The 6,022-nt window shown below is 41.9% G+C and overlaps 1 protein-coding gene across 4 annotated transcripts in view; it reads left to right on the forward strand.

Annotated features, from left to right (window-relative positions):
- The window catches only part of LOC118393252 (ankyrin-1-like), a 215,856-nt gene that overhangs the window by 128,377 nt on the left and 81,457 nt on the right, over positions 1-6,022 (forward strand). The window lies entirely within an intron of this gene.

Below are 6,022 nucleotides of genomic sequence, written 5' to 3' on the forward strand. Positions count from 1 at the left end.
GCTAACTCTAATACCTAACCTTAAATAAAGACCAAAGAGCACATTTTTGTTTTCATAGATTTTTACGATCTAGACAACTTTGACTTTGCCTCTGGCCCATCTAGCGGAAAGCACTCAGAAACCACTCTGCCTCCAGGCCAAGACTCATGACAAGTAAGCTTCAACCTTCTAGCTGTGCATCTCATCTCCCTGCAGAAGAGACACAAGGAGTCACCAACGACACAGGGAGTGACTAACCACAGCCAAGACCCAGCCCAGAACGTTGTAGTGTAGTGTAGCATGTTAGGGCTGTGTGTTGGCTGGGGCCCACTTGGTGCAGTGCGAGTTTGCCTGCCTGCTTGCCTGCCTGCCTAAAGTTTTCAAGACTAAAAGTGGTAGAAGTAGTAGCCAACAATAAGGAAAAATTCCAGGTAAACAGAAAGTGTCCAGATAATATTTTCTAAATATTAGACAACGCTTACCAAGACACACTTGTCTAAATTGATGTGTCATGTGAAAGAAATGCTATAACCCCAGCCACATCTTGCTAAGTGGATGGGTCTCTACAGAAAGTTTAATGGTACAGCGAAATGGTTACTTGCATAGTAGTGTCATGATGTTGCCCTGTTCGGAGAGGTTTATGACCCCCCATAAATAACTTTCCCCCTTTTCTCTCCACTCTACAGAACGGGCTCTTGGAAAGCCCTGTGTTACCACAGAGAAAGTATGGTAACATCAAAAGGTTGGGGAATGGAACAATATTTCCCTTTCTCAACCAGTTGAAAGTGTCCGTTGATACTTGAAGAATATGATGTCAGATCAGTTGTAGTCTGGGACATTATATCTGATGATAGGACGACATAAATTGTATCTTGGAAAGTCTACACATTCTAGTTATCAGATTCACATGGAATTGTTGTGCAATTTAAATTTTAAATATGAAACTATTTGTGAGAAGATGAAATGTGATTTTAGCTTCTAAATGAGAGAATTGTTTTCATAAGTGAACTTATGCTCACTCAGTGGCCATGCCCAAGTGAACAGACATTGGTTGGACAAGACCAGCCAGAATGCAAATGGATTTCTGAGATAATATTACTGCACAGATCATACACGTAATGCTAGCTAGCGAGCCAGCCACCTAATGTCAGCTAGCATAGCACCCCGTATTATCGGCATATTCAACAGCGTTTAGAAATATATTACCTTCAACAATGTTATCTTGTGATCAAGCCATCAATGTTTTGTGATTATTGGTGTCGTAAAAATGTTAGCTAAAGGGTTAGCAAATTGGCATGTTCGACATTTCAGTGGAAATTCTACTACTATCAGCTTTTTGATAAACGGTTTAGCAAAAAAATGATGTCCTGTATTATCAGCATATGGTCCCAAGTTATTGGCCACCTTAATATTTTGCTCAATTACAAGATATATCCATTAAATTTTGTTCAAAAAGAGACACCAACATCGCATCTGAAGTGTTTACTAAATAGTTGACCAGTTGGTTAGCCTTCTGGTTAAAAAAACATATACTTGCCTGAAATCAGTTAGCTATATTTCAGAGGTAAAAAGTTAGATATTAAATTATGTGTGGTCTATCGCGCAGTCGAATTTTACAATATACAGCATGTCCCACACTATGTGTATATATAGTATATATATTACTTTTTTTAATTACTTTTTTGAAAACTCTCAAAACCTAACTTAACTTACATAAATTGCAATCAAAAATCGGTGGTCAGCTAGCTAGAAGGGTGTCTTTAGTCGCAAAACTTAAGCCATTATTTTCCAGTTCATTCAAATGTTGAGTTCAAGACGATTTAATCCTCTGATCCTCATTTCCATTTTGTTTGTACAGCTTGCTTGACCCATTGTGTCAAGTCACTCTGGTTCAAACTGACCCTGTGCAATGCCACAAGAATCATCAGATATTTCCCCCTCTCTGTCACGGGTGCCATGGTTGCCCTTAGTTTGAAGATGTAATCCTAAAACAGGTTTTTTATACAACAGTATTCTGACCTCCTCTAAATTTGCAATCAAACGCCAGAATTGAATTCATCTCCTTATCATACTCTGCTTCTACCAGATTCCACTGATTTCAAAACTCAGTCAACTTCTTCCGTGACAACAACAGTGTTGATTACACGGCAGACCAATCCGAAACTCATCTCAAGGAATGTCCAGCCCATTCATTATCTCAGCCAATCATGACTAGCAGGAAGGTTCCTGATTTTTTCTGTGGCTAAACCAACTAGGCTCGTAACTTAACAACCGTATTCATATATACAGATGGCATACAAGTTTGTTATTAAGACACATTAAAGTTCAAATGTTCAAGAAGGCATATCTGGCAAAAAAATGCATTTTGATGAAAAAAACGTTCAAATGCCTCTCCTGTGAAGTTGTGACTTGCGACATACGCCTAGTTTCCTGAAATGAGTCACATATGTGACGTAGTACGCAATTTTAAGGGGCAACTTTTGGCCCATGAGAGCTACTTTCAGAACTACTGGCTAAAAAGTATACAAAAGTACTGGAGAATCTCTTTAACTACATCTTGCTGTAGCTTGGTGGTAATTAAACTAAATTCAAATCTTGGTAGTGTTTTCAGTAGTTAATTACTTATTTGCCATGTAGAGGTGTAGTTAACTACTTTTTTGGCTAAAATAAAATATGGATGAAGTAGGCTATAATTTCCTTTTTTTTCAGCATAAGACCTGTCTAATTTTCACTTGAAACATACTACTTTTAAAAGTTATTTTTGTTAAAGTAAACTACATATTTTTCCCGTGTGAAGTAATTGGTAGTTTGGAAAACTATATTTTCAGATACCAACACTGGACATAACTTTATTATTACAGCACAGAACAGGGCCAGCATAGACTGTACTGCACTGCATGGATGGATGCCAATCTCCCTCCTTCCAACATCATCTAATTTCCCCCTCTTTCTCTCACACATATAAATTATATACACACGCACACACGTACAGTATTCTCACACACACTGACACACACAAGCTCCCCTGCCATTTTCATTTTCCATCCGTTTCTTTCTCCCTCTCTTCTCCCTAATATGCCCCCCTCCCATCTCCACAGCCAGTCAGAAGACAAGAGATGGAAAGTGAAGGAGAGGAGAGATGGATGACCAGGGAGGCCATGTTCTGTGCTTTGTAGCTACAATGAGCTACAAAAGTATTGGGACACATTGTTGTTTTGGTTCTGTACTCCAGCACTTTGGATTTAAAATGATACAATGACTCTGAGGCTAAAGGCTCTATACTCCAAAAGTTCCGATTTTAAATCAAATATTTGAGGGTATTTTCATCTATATCGGGTGAACCATTTAGAAATTACAGCACTTTTTGTACATAGTCCGAAAATATTGGGACAAATTCACATATAAGTGTATATAAGTCAAAAGATTAGTATTTGGTATCATATTCCAGCACACAATGATTACATTGCATCCTAAATATCATACCCCCCCATCCATGTCTCAAGGCTTAAAAATCCTTCTTTAACCTGTTTCTCCCCTTCATCTACACTCATTGAAGTGGATTTAACAAATGACATCAATAAGGGATCATAGCTTTTACCTGGATTCACCTGGTCAGTCTATGCCATGAAAAGAGCAGGTGTTCATAATGTTTTGTACACTCAGTGTATAAGTAGTTTGTCCCAATACTTATGCTCCACTAAAACGGGGGACTATGTACAGAAAGTACTGTAATTCCCTAAACGGTTCACTCGATATGGATGAAAATACCCTCAAATATTTGATTTAAAATCGGAACTTTTGGAGTATAGAGCCAAAATAAGAAGAAATGGTCCACTGTCCCAATAATTACGGAGGACACCATATTCCTGTCTGATGCCCCTCTCACATAGCAGACGAAGGAAGACATTTTTTTTTAAAGGATACACACTGGGCACACACCAGTTGAATCAACGTTGTTTCCATGTCATTTCAATGAAATTAGTAATTTCAAATGATATTGAACCAACGTGGAATAGACATTGAATTGACATCTGTGCCCATTGGGTAGGGAGATGTTGCTCTCTTCCCCCCTTCTCCCCTCTCTCTCTCAAAAGCACACTCTCTCCCTCTACAGTATCTCTCCCTTTCTTCCTCTCTTGCTTTGTCTCTCCACTCAAAAAGACTGATGGGTCACTGGTCCTGCCCAAAAACAATTGCTGCCTGTGGCTATACATCCTCTGTTAGTCCCGTCTTTCTCCTATTTTCTATTTCCTCCTTGTGTTACACAGGTCCATTATGTTGTTGTCTTTACATGTCTACAGGCAAGTCTCTCACCCTGCAGGTGTGATTGGGGCACAGTAGCTTAGTATAGGCCAAAATGTATATTCTTTGTGTTAGGTTGTGTTTACACAGGCAGCCCAATTCTGATATTCTTTTCACTAATTGGTCTTTCGACCAATCAGATCGGCTCTGGTGTGAAACGAGTTGATGTGATTGGTCAAAAGACCAATTAGTGGAAAAAAATATCAGAATTGGGCTGCCTGTGTAGACACAGCCATAAGTCTGTGTTAGCGCAGTGTTAGTCTAGTGTTAGACATGGAATGGTCTGTTAGCCCGCTTTAAGGCCTGTAGCTTCTTACGAACAGTTAGCTAACAGTCCTGTCTTAGTCCTGTGTGTGAGGAGCTGAGGCCCAGGCTAAGAAGTTGGCCCCATGCTGGTGTGTGTGTATGTGTGTGTGTGTGTGTGCGTGTGCGTGTGTGTGTGTGTGTGTGTGTGTGTGTGTGTGTGTGTGTGTGTGTGTGTGTGTGTGTGTGTGTGTGTGTGTGTGTGTGTGTGTGTGTGTGTGTGTGTGTGTGTGTGTGTGTGTGTGTGTGTGTGTGTGTGCGCTTATCAGAGTTTACCTGCATTCGTGTGTTCATGCGACTGTGCGACTGTCTGTATTATGACAGAATGACAGTTTGTTGATGTTGATTCCTCCACCACCTTTTGAAGTCTCCCCAGTGTTTCAGGAAGCATCAGGAAATAGGCAATAAAACCCCACAAAGCGCCTGCCACACGCTGATGGCAGTGGCCCTAAAGAGCAGGGAGAGAGGGGCTTTGTCCTGCCAACGAGGGGGGCAGCATGGGAGGTCTAGAGGTCACGTCTGCCCCTAACCTAAATCAGCCACATCACAATACAGGAGAGCACAGTATATCACAGCATATAACCCTGGTCCTGACCCATACACATTCAGAGAGTCATGGCTCGTGGCTCGTTCCTCTATGTGTCTCTCTTTGCCCCAGTCTAGGCCTTGTCTTTGGTTAAAGTTTGGCAGTGGGTGATGGCTATGGGTGGGCCAGGCAGACTGGTGCTGTTTTAGAATTCTCCGTAATAGAGAACATCATTGACTCTTGACAGATACCAGCCTGGTTCCATCATTACCCACGACTGGACTCTGATCTGAAGAGCTGTTGTCAGTCTGTTATTCCTGCTATGTTATCACTCCTCTTTAGCTTCCCCCTACATACTGTACTCAGAGCCAGGGGATATTAGATGTGGCAGAGTTTTGTTAGATAATACTAAGATCATGAAAGGAGCTTGTGTGTCTTCTATAGCTGAGGACCGCAGGGTAATTTGTCATCTCTTCACAGACATTAGTATCTCCAGCCCCCTGCCCTGCAGTGGTTGGCACTGGAAACTCTCACCCACATAACACACCAGGACCCAGTCACGTGATGTTTTTACCCAGGTCACGGTCCAGTGACACTGAGTGGTGTGTAACCCCCCATCAGGAGGAACAGCCGCTCCCCTACTACCCCCCTCATCCCCCTTCATCCCCCTCTCCTACAAGCATTTATCTCTCTGCATGGTTTTGGCAGCAATATGCTTTTCCCAGCGTTTAGCTAGGAGAGATAGAAAGGAGGTGAGAGGGGGTAAAAAGGAGGCCTTTTCAGGCGGGGAATGACAGACGCTTTATTAAAAGAGGCAGGGCCCTTTGAGAGACTCGCCCCCCTGGTCCCTCCCCCCCGCCCTGTGCGTCTGGCCCATTGTCACAGGGCAATGGCAGCGTAAATGCCCCCCCA

This window comes from Oncorhynchus keta, chromosome 14 (genome assembly GCF_023373465.1).
Source record: "Oncorhynchus keta strain PuntledgeMale-10-30-2019 chromosome 14, Oket_V2, whole genome shotgun sequence".
Classification (NCBI taxonomy): Eukaryota; Metazoa; Chordata; class Actinopteri; order Salmoniformes; family Salmonidae; genus Oncorhynchus; species Oncorhynchus keta.